Source organism: Electrona antarctica (genome assembly GCF_951216825.1).
Source record: "Electrona antarctica genome assembly, chromosome: 4".
NCBI classification, from domain to species: Eukaryota; Metazoa; Chordata; class Actinopteri; order Myctophiformes; family Myctophidae; genus Electrona; species Electrona antarctica.
In genome coordinates this window covers 17,210,378-17,222,482 of record NC_136809.1, presented here as the reverse complement: position 1 = coordinate 17,222,482, position 12,105 = coordinate 17,210,378, and positions in this window count along the sequence as shown.

Here is a 12,105-nt window from a genome sequence, read left to right as displayed (position 1 = left end):
AGTACGTTGACTATAGAACTTTTATCCTCAGTAGGTTGACTATAGTCAAACTGAAATTTCACATGAGCATAGGCCATTGGCATATCATTGATGTTGGGCATAAACCTTGTATCTCCATATAAAAAAGGAAATTAATGCACAAGCCTATTATTGACTATTATACCCTATAACATCTGCATGGGGAAAGTGAAAAGACACTAGCACATAGAGCCCTGAGGGACTCTGCTTAACCATAATGGGGGTTAAGTAGTTAAAGGACAGTGAGCCTGTCATTATTGGACAATAAGCCCGGCTGCAGTCACAGGAGCCACATGGTAGTAGTGGTCCCCCTCAACCCCAAAGGGATTTATTTTCCAATAATGACCGGCTCACTATGCAAGTTGGCTGCTTATGAATGAAATAATTTGACACAGAATATTGATTTAAAAATGAATAGTGGGCAGAGGTCTGCTATTCAGCAATCTGGGAATGCATTTTGGTAAAAGAAAAAACCTTGGGGGGGCACGACCTTCTTCTTTGTGTAAAACAGAAACTCGGTTTGGCTCCTCCTGCTTTCTGTGACTATGCAGTACGATCAAGTAAGGCATTAATCTAAAACAAATAACGAGTGAGTTCTCTCTCATGATTTGACAAAATGGGTGTCCTGACCTGAGAATGCATTTAATAAAGAGCTGGAGAGACACGGTGACTCCTGTTACTGAACAAACACTCTAGGCCAGGGGTTCTCAACCCGGGGGTCGCGACCCCTCGGGGGGTCGCCAAATTAGTTTGGGCGGTCCCCAAATTATAGCAGACCTACAAGCTCGTAGCGCGCCACTCGGTGGCGCTCTATGAGCTTGTAGATCTGCTATTTTTCAATAGCTAAATTATAACATAATGCTTAAAACACCAAAAGGGGTTCCCGCCCAAAATGAGTTAAGGTTATTGTAGCAGTCAATTTATATTGGGGGTCGGGAGGGGGCGGGCGGGGGTCCCGATACATTTCCAAAGCATTTCCGGGGGTCCCCGGCCAAAAACGTTGAGAACCCCTGCTCTAGGCTATAGCACTGGTTTTCAACCTGCTTCATATCAAGGTCTATTATCTATTCTGCAATTGAGCGATGGACCACCATTTAATGAGATTTAGCCTCTCAGACCCAAGACTATATTGTTGTCATTGGATAAGATTTTGTCCACGATTGGTATACGATTAGGAGAGATATTTATTATGATCAAATTAACAACATTCTCTAATTGTGTGAGTATTTATTGTAAATTAAGTAATGCAGATGTTTAACAATAATGTAATTCTTGTAAATTAAGTAATGCAGATGTTATATTAACAATAATTTAATTCTTGTAAATTAAGTAATGCAGATGTTTATCAATAATTGAACTCTTGAGATATAGATATAGATATAATAAGGGTTAATTTGCATCATGGTTACCAACTCTCCATCATTTAGCTGGAGACCACCTGGAACCCCCTCAAGGACCATGGTTGAAAACCACTTCTATATAGCAGCAATGATGACTATTAGAATATACAGCTGTTTAACACAAATTATCATTAGCTCTTATAATCACACATCATCACATTCCGGCCAATCACAATAAGGCGTCTTCACTTTTCTTTGCTCAGCCAATCAAATCATCTCTATGGGATGATCAGCCAATCAAATCGTCGCTATGGGATGATCAGCCAATCAAATCATCGCTATGATTCACACTAACACATAAAGCTGGGCACAGGAGAGGCTAGCGCCACTCAGAAACTATCACGTACCCTATACCTTTATACCCGGACTCCGCTTGCATGCTCACTCCTACTAATGACTGCCTCGTCAAGAGCAGCTTGGCCCAGTCCCTGCCTCGTCAAGAGCAGCTTGGCCCAGTCCCTGCCTCGTCAAGAGCAGCTTGGCCCAGTCCCTTCCTCGTCAAAGCAGCTTGGCCCAGTCCCTGCCTTGTCAAAGCAGCTTGGCCCAGTCCCTGCCTCGTCAAAGCAGCTTGGCCCAGTCCCTGCCTCGTCAAAGCAGCTTGGCCCAGTCCCTGCCTCGTCAAAGCAGCTTGGCCCAGTCCCTGCCTCGTCAAGAGCAGCTTGGCCCAGTCCCTGCCTCGTCAAGAGCAGCTTGGCCCAGTCCCTGCCTCGTCAAGAGCAGCTTGGCCCAGTCCCTGCCTCGTCAAGAGCAGCTTGGCCCAGTCCCTGCCTCGTCAAGAGCAGCTTGGCCCAGTCCCTGCCTCGTCAAGAGCAGCTTGGCCCAGTCCCTGCCTCGTCAAGAGCAGCTTGGCCCAGTCCCTGCCTCGTCAAAGCTCAGCCAACAAAAACTGGTTCAACTCCTGCCTTAATGATTTCCAAGCTGACACTTTGGACCTGTGTGTTATGAAGCGCCTGCTCGAAGGATTGATTTGATCTTATTATATAAGAATGGAACAGGGCCTTGCTGGTACTCCTGACCCATTAACCAATTACGACCGGGAAAGTGTCAGTGTCATTTACATTTTCAGCTAAAAGCATTATTGTATACTATATGCCTACTTCAAAAATAGCAGATCTACAAGCTCGCTTTGTGCCGCGCTATAAGCTTGTAGATTGCAATTATTTTTTTTTATCGTTGAAAATGTGTGCAAATCTTTGAATATATATTTTTAAAGCAAACTTTTTAAACTCAAATCTAGAATAATAACAACAAGTGTTTCCTGAAAACTATTAGGATTTAGAAGGCATTTGTAGAATGGGCCTCAGGTCAGGTCAGGTCTGCAGGGTTATAACAGCCATTCCCAGCCTGTGAGGATATTACAGTAGGCTGTGGTTCCAGCGTGCATTTTTAGAGCATGCTTTTTTATTATTATTATTATTACAATAAATATCTGACCACATCTCTTTTCAAATTTGGGGTTCTTGACCTGAAAATGTTTGAGAATCTCTGCTATAGCCTATGTATTCAACCTGGTTCAACCTGTGGGGGTCCCCAAATTATGTTGGGGGTCTCCAGGATGATTAGCTTAATCTGAAACATTGTTTTCTCACAAAACAATAAGCAAACCTATAGCCTCAGTGTAAGTTAAGGACCTTTAATTCCTTTTCAGGCACCTGAAATAAAAATTGCATCATTGCATCAAAATTATTCAACAAACTATACTTTAATAAATGGTCTAACATATTACCTATAAGAAAGAGGACATTTTCAAATGTTTTTAACAAAATGTAATGCCTCAACTCCTGCAAAGTGCTTGTCATGGTCGAGGCCGGGGTACCCAGGTCACATATTATTTTGTGGGGTCAAGGCCTGAAAAGGTTGTGAAACAATTCTCTATGTTGATCAGCTATGCCTATACGATAAATCACATTTCTATTTCCATAAGAAATTGAAATTGAAATTGAATTGATCGTTTTACAGTAACATGTCTTGGCATACACACACGTCTCAGATACACTCTGTATGGTCTCTCTAAGTCTACACCAACTGCATCATGAAGAAAGCACAGCCGTCTGAGATTGAACTCTCTGAGGTGTCTCAAACGGTTTGGTGTGAGTACCAACAAGCTCAAACAAAACCAATATAAGTGCTCGCCGCGAGCCATGCTGGGAACGTCCTCCTCGGTCCCTTTGGCACACACTGGGACACTCCAATATTAATCTGCTAAACACATTCAAATGCAATTTCATTTTCAAATGAGTGGATGGAAAAACATGTATAAACAGCCTCCAAACAGAAACTCCAGACATTAATAAAGAACCAAATATCCCACCTAGTGTCTCGCCCCGAGCTACAACAGAGAGAGAGAGAGAGAGAGAGAGAGAGAAAGAGAGAGACAGAGAGAGAGAGAGAGAGAGAGAGAGAGAGAGAGAGAGAGAGAGAGAGAGAGAGAGAGAGTCCTGTAAACAAACATGAACACATCAGCGGTTATCGACATGGGTGTCTCTATCACAGTTCCATGCAGAGCAGTCAATGCCTGTGTTTTCTTTTTTTACACGATCAATGAATTCACACAAGACTATAGAAACAACACACTGGCACAACTAAAAAGAAACATGGAAAACAAATAACAAAATAACAAAATAAAAGCCAAAGGCAATTTCCTTTGGTGGACAGTAGACTGACTTAATATAGGCTATAGCATATGCAGGGTGCAAGGCACAATAACGACAACGTGTCAATGTAAGATTAAATCTTCATCAGGTCAAGTATGGCGGTGTCTGAGATCCCCAGGTAGTTTTTCATTTGAACAGGCATTTTTATTCTTCATTTTTTAACACCTTGTCTAAACTTCGGTGTAGACTGACCTCCATTTGCAGAAACCACAGCCCTCCTCCAGCTTGTCCCCCAGCATAAAGGAGGAAGGTAATGGGATTGACAGTGGGGAGTAGATATCATTGACCAGGTTGTCCCCCTAGCTGCCATCTGCCCTGACACTTTCTTTGTCCAGTCTTGCCCTTGCACTTCAGTATGTGTCTCGTTGTAATGATGAGCGCAGCGCCAGTATAGCTAGTATAATATGAGATGATATGCAAAGTCCATATCACGGTTATTGTGTCTGTAATAATTGTGATTAACCCATTTAGGCCTGACCTCAAAATTAAAAAAAAAATCTTCTAAATCCTCCAGTTTCCTGAAATAAATATTTTCACAATTTTTAAAAAATAGCATACCTACAAGCTCGTAGCGTGCCACTCGGTGGCGCGCTATGAGCTTGTAGATCTGCTCTTTTTCAATAGCTAAAAGTGTTTTATAACAATGTTTAAAACACCAAAAGGGGTTCACGCCCAATATGGGTTAACCATCATCGGATCAACACAACACCATCAACACATTATGCTTAAAACTCCTAAAATGCCACTTTTGTTGACCACTTGCAGCCCAGCATCCATATCCTGAGTGGAACATTAGCCAAAAATAGCAGACCTATACGCTGTAGAATGGAATGGGAGGAATAATGAAGCACATAAAGAAAAGACAAGGTCATTCTTTGAGGACAACAGAAACACTGCAATGTCAAACTTGATTCGGAATCAATAGATGGATTTCATGTTTACAAACATTGAGCCAGTTTCATGTAATCAATTCTCCCAACACATTCCCAAATCTGTTGTTTTCGGGAGCGCTGGTTTTAGTTCAGTCAACCTCCTCTTGTGTGTTGGCTGGTGAGACGCAGAGACGCACACTAATGAGACAGATATCATGTATATACTTAACTTCACCCACAGTATTGCACGTACGCCAACAGCTGACATACATGCTCACCTTGCATCACGGATGCACGCAACAACGTCACACGGCGAAGCATAAATTAGGTTTGAGTGGCTTACAGCTGCGCGATCAAGCAGCCTGATCTTAGGCGCTCCCATTGCGACTGGAGGTGGAGTTTGTGGGACAAATGTTTTGAGAACCCCTATTATTGTTTACACACAAGTTGACACAACATAAAAAATGAAGGTATATATTTCAAGAGCGACAGATCACAGAAACATACACCCTAAACCTTCTTCTTCCACACTGGGAGGAAAACAGCATGTGAAGTTTGTGAACGTTTGATGGGATGCATTTCAACACGTCTGTGCTGTGACCACATCAAATGAGCGGTTTCTTTTGAATACACTAGGTTCTTATCAGTGTGACGTGTCTATGTCCAGGGATTCCAGGCCGAACCAGGCCGACTTCATAAAGTAACAATGTTACAAAATAGCCTACCCTGCATTGCATCACGTGAGCACATTTTGAACAGATTTATGCCATTAAAGTGTCTGTAATCCCTAATTAATCCACCGTGCCAATTACATTATATATTTATTTCATCACCAGTCTAAGGAGTACAATTTCAAATGGAATTTTTGTAGGTTAGTGGCTTGATTTGCTTTGCTTTGCTGCTTTGCTTTGCATTGCATTGAGAGCAGAGATAGAGAGAGAGATAGAGAGAGAGAGAGAGAGAGAGAGAGAGAGAGAGAGAGAGAGAGAGAGAGAGAGAGAGAGTCTAAATATAACTGACATCTAATTCAACAAATTAAAACAGCTAATCCATTGGATCCAGTAGGATATACAGTACTTTCCAATTTCCGGGCCCCTTTTAGCAGGGGGCCCCTGGTAGTCCATTCATAAAGCCAGCCCTGGATGAACAGGTGATTATCTCATCATTAAGAATTCAATCATATCACAGCAATGAGACATAATATTAACTATGTATGTGGGGATATATTCAGAATCAGATCCCCAGCCTTTATTTTTCCCTGGGTGAGGGGAGTGATGAAATGACAGAGAAGCTCATTGGCCTTGTGGTCTGCCCTGAGTTTGGGAGGTCAGGGTTCCATTCTCCGGCCGAGTTATGATAAAGACTATAAAAATGGAACACATTGCCTCCCTGCTTGCCACCTACAGTAGCAGCAAGGGTTGAATTGGGGGTAAGTCCCTGCAACATACAGCACTAGCATCATGTCCAGGGGGTAATACTTACTGTATTAATTGGTCAGCTGCCATATCTTCCCTTGGGGTTATAAGCCAGCGGTGCCAATCAGTGCAGCTTAAGTACATGTACCACTGCGCGCTGAACTGGCACTTGTGAGCGACCTCGCTGCTTAAGGGGGGTTTACCGTCACAAACATGCAACAACACACAGCCACAAGTGACTGTGGAATGATGTTGTGGTATACAATTCAGTATTAGAGCATATCTGGATGAAAATGAACCAAAACACAGCAAAACGTAAAACAGCGACCTTCACCGGTCCACAGAAAGGATGCTTAAGGACGAGGCTGGCAGCCAGCCAGGCAGCACCTGCTGGTTCCTCATGCAGCTCCTTCACACATTCTCATACAATTTACAATTCAAGGCTTTTAGCAGACATTCTTATCCTGAGCCACTTACAAAGTGCAAACTCAGAGTGATGTTATTCAAAATGATACACATCCTGCATGTTCTATCGCATGTCGTTGCTGCCGGGCGGAAACCTCAGTAACTTTTTCTGTATTATTAAAAAAATGAATACCCTACTTGATCATATACCACAGCGGCACGCAAAAGCATCAAAAGTAGCAGATCTCGAAATGTGGCTATTTTTGAGGGGCGCTAGCCCCTCCTATGTTCAGCTTTGAGGGTCTGTGTAAACACAAACATTGAAGACAAAAGTGTCTAAACATAAACATTGAAGACAAAAGTGAGGACGCAAATTGTGATTGGCCAGAATGAGATGATGTATGATTAGGGGTGTATAGTAAAAAAACAGCAAATATCATATTGTATCGTTTGACTTTGTATCGTTTTCCAATGTAAATAATTGAATCAATACTAAGTATACTTGTGCATTGTATTTAGCAATTTATAAAAGAAAAAGATGGGTTTAATTACTTTTCCATTCCATATAGCTACAATTGGTCTATCGAAATATGTGTGCATTCTCTGTGTTCATGTCAAGCTGTGGGTTTGTCTATACTGTATGTGTTCAATTTTGTGTTTACTTCCCCCCTCACTTCACATGGGTGTGATTTATTTCCTACATATGAGGTTTCCGTATGTACTATATGTACCATATGTATGCTGTATACATACATACATAATACATGTATACAATTTATAGATTTGGGGAGTAAATCTCCGGCTAGAACCCTCAAAAGCACCTTGTTGCATATTACATGACGACTCTTTCAGATGTGCTAAACAGAAATCACAAAAAGCACAGAAGGAATAAAATATGTATATTGAGTGCATGTCATGGAAATAATGCCCAACTGTGTGTAGTGCTTTGTATGCATTGTGCACTCGCATGTGCGTGTGTGTGTGTGTGTGTGTGTGTGTGTGTGTGTGTGTGTGTGTGTGTGTGTGTGTGTGTGTGTGTGTGTGTGTGTGTGTGTGTGTGTGCGTGCGTGCGTGCGTGCGTGTGTGTGTGTGTGTGTGTGTGTGTGTGTGTGTGTGTGTGTGTGTGTGTGTGTGTGTGTGTGTGTGTGTGTGTGCGTGTGCTCATGCCTATGAGGCAGCAGTCCTCTCAAAGAAGGACATGGGTCGATCTTGGAACGACTGGCATCGCCATAGGAACTAACACCACCTACGCACACATGGTACAGTCTACACAACGGGGGAGCGATTTGAGGGGGAGGGAGAGAGAGAGCGAGAGAAAGTGAGTGAGAGAGAGAGAGAGAGAGAGAGAGAGAGAGAGAGCGAGAGAGAGAGAGCATCATGAGAAACACATTATTTGTGCATCTAGCAGCCGTGGTTCTTCCCTCTCTTCCCTTGTAAATGTTATTTTTCTGCCAGGAGATGTACCCTCCTCCTCCTCCTCCTCCTCCTCCTCCTCTAAAACACTCCCCCGTTTACACACTCTTCCTGTCAGTGACAGTCAGATGTCCTTGGGCAGTCAGTTAAAACGGAGTGATGGAATCATATCAAAGACGACCAGCGGCGTATAGGGGAAAAAAAGAGAATAATGTTGCACCCTAGGGAGCCCGCTGTAGCAGTTGGTGTGGGTGGAGGGGTGGGGGTGGTGGTTGTTATTTCAGGGTGCCCCCTAAAGGGAGATGGAGGAGGACGCCGTCCCCAGACGAGGATGGTGGCCTGTGTATATGCTTTACTTATTTCAGGTGATTGGATATGGGACTGTGGCCACAGTGTCAAGATGGGGTTCATGCACCAGGCAATGCCCTCCGTCTGATGCAGGGCTGCTTTGAATTATTGTGCAGCCACTGGCTCTCTTGGTTACTGTAGCGTATAGCACAGAGGTGCACTATACGACTACTGAATATGGCCAGATAGCGGCCTGAACAACGAGTCATTAAATAAATATACTACAGCAATGTACATTACTGCACTCTGCTATTTCTTTGCAGTATAGCAACCGATTGATCTCTGACAAACACATCAGCAATTCCTTTTTTTCCAACAAACTCACTTTCATCTGTTCCGAACCATGCAGGCTGTGTGTTGGTCATTTAATTAATATTACACAAGAGGATGTGGTTTCCTGTCATCAATGCATGCCTGTAATGCTGCAGGAGTTCCGAAAGGCAGCGCATAAAAATGCATTAATGACGGTAAACCACACCCTCGAGTGTAATATTGCAATTATACAACAGTTACCCTTAAAACTAAGATAGTATAGCCACTACGACCACAAATGTCCCAAGAAACTTGTTAGGCTATAGCAACCCAGTCTGCTGCGCTCTGGGAGAACAGAGCAGCTGATTTCTATGTTTTGATTAGGCGTTCCATCATTGCTCGTTTGAAGCACGGCTAGATGACTGTTTCAACCAATCAGATTGCTTCCTCGAAACGACATGTTGTATATTACCACTTAGACCCTGTGAACTTTGGCTCTGTAGTCCGTCTTGTTTCCTTCTACCCCAAACCTCTTCACCAAAAATTTAGCAGATCTACAAGCTCGCACAATCTACAAGAGAGCTTGCAGATCAGCTATTTCTGGCGAATGTTCTCCCCAGAGGGGGGTGCTAGCGTTCAAGTGGTTAAAGCTCGCGTTGGCGAACCCAGCAGGACTTTTGTTTTGCCACCTCTGTCCAGAAATATTCAACCGCCACACTTGCCGATCACACTTCCTCCAGCCGTACATCCACACCGTTCACACACACACACACACACACACACACACACACACACACACACACACACACACACACACACACACACACACACACACACACACACACACACACACACACACACAAACACACTTACAACATAAACCATCATAAGATAGGCTGATACATTGAAAAGGAGTTTGGTAAGCACCCAACAGGTCACAAGGCAAGACGAATAATAGCGCAAATTGAATAATTCAATAACAACACATTTAGGTTGTACGTTATGCCACTGTTTCCCAAACATTTGTATGATGATGTGCGTTATGCCATGCACTGTATGATGACATGCGTTATGCCATGCACTGTATGATGACGTGCGTTATGCCATGCACTGTATGGTGATGTGCGTTATGCCATGCACTGTATGACGATGTGCGTTATGCCATGCACTGTATGATGATGTGTGTTATGCCATGCACTGTATGACGATGTGCGTTATGCCATGCACTGTATGATGACGTGCGTTATGCCATGCACTGTATGATGACGTGCGTTATGCCATGCACTGTATGGTGATGTGCGTTATGCCATGCACTGTATGATGATGTGCGTTATGCCATGCGTGATACCATGTGATGCTGTGTGTGATGTGCGTGCTGCTGCATGCGGCATGCAGAGGAGGAGGAGGAGGAGGAGGAGGAGGAGGGGTGGAAGAGGGAAGGCTGGTCAGTGAGAAGGATGAGGACGGGGATAAGGGACGTCATAGATGGAGAAGGCTGGTCAGTGAGAAGGAGTAGGACAGGGATAAGGGACGTCATAGATGGAGAAGGCTGGTCAGTGAGAAGGAGTAGGACGGGGATAAGAGAGGTCAGAGATGGAGAAGGCTGGTCATTGGGAAGGAGGAGGACGGGGATAAGAGAGGTCATAGATGGAGAAGGCTGGTCAGTGGGAAGGATGAGGACGGGGATAAGAGAGGTCAGAGATGGAGAAGGCTGGTCATTGGGAAGGAGGAGGACGGGGATAAGAGACGTCATAGATGGAGATAAGCATAGCCGTCCTGATGCTCGTGCTGATGGAACCATCCGTCACGCCCGCCCATCCCCTGTACCCTGGCCAGCCAGCGGCCAACTCACTCATTGTCACCTCCGCCTGATGGATGCGCCTGATGTGTGCGTGCGTGCGTGCGTGCGTGCGTGCGTGCGTGCGTGCGTGCGTGCGTGCGTGCGTGCGTGCGTGCGTGCGTGCGTGCGTGGGTGCGTGCGTGCGTGCGTGCGTGCGTGCGTGCGTGCGTGCGTGCGTGTGTGTGTGCGTGCGTGTGTGCATAAGAAGGGTGATATAAGACACAATAGTTTTATTTTATTATTTTTCTTAAAATATGTGCATGTGCGTGTGTGTGTGTGTGTGTGTGTGTGTGTGTGTGTGTGTGTGTGTGTGTGTGTGTGTGTGTGTGTGTGTGTGTGTGTGTGTGTGTGTGTGTGTCTGTTACTGCTATTGTTGACACAGCACAATACAAGCTGCACATGTGCATTCTAGTTGCTGTCTCCAGTCTTGCCCTCCTTTATTCTCCCTTAGCAGGAACCTTTTCTTTTTTTTCTCTGCCTCTCTCTCTCTCCGCTTCTCTTGTTCTCTGATTCCTCTCTGCCTCCATTTTACTCTCTTTCTGTTCGCCGCTGTGTGAACCCTCATTGTGTTCACGGAACGCAGCAGCTACAATGTATGTCACGATTGTTGTTGAATTCCAAATCCATGTAAGTAGAATCTGACAACAACAAGTGCACATCCTTCCCATGAACTATAGACGTAAATACAGTTATGGGGGTTAGGAGGGAAAAGGAAAATACTATTTTTTTTTTCATTTTAACAATTTGGTTTTGGAAAAGCAATTCTCCAACGGCCCAGAGTGGCGTCAAGTGGAATTATTAATATTGCGTTGAGTTAAAGGATGTTGGTGGGACATGAACCCCCAAACTAGTCTCAGGCCAAAGTGTATATGAATTCAAATACGTCAATGATTTAAGTTAAAATAGAAACGTCTGCTAGTAATGTCTCCGTGAAACTCATCATAATTTGACGTATATGAGTACCTCAGCATTTGACAAATGCTGACCGTGTGGGATCCATGTTATCTGAACACTGAAAACAATACTTGACATTATACTATCCCAACCATAACTACATGCACAGTGTCTAATGTACATGTAAAGAATATTGCTAACCTTAACCTAAAGAATTGTGACTAACCGTAATCAAATAATAAGGCAGGTGATACTCATGCACATACTGTGCAGCTGGTTTATGCTATATGTAAAGATTATACATACATACATACATACATACATACATACATACATACATACATACATACATACATACATACATACATACATACATACATACATACATACATACATACATAAATGGTATCTAAAATGGTAAATGGTGCGTTTATATAGCGCCTTTATCCAAGGCGCTTTACATAGATTGTGCATTACATTCACCCATTCATACACCGATTGCGGAAGCCATGCAAGGTACCAACCAGGTACCAACCAGGTAGGTACATACATACATACATACATACATACATACATACATAATTACTCATTTTG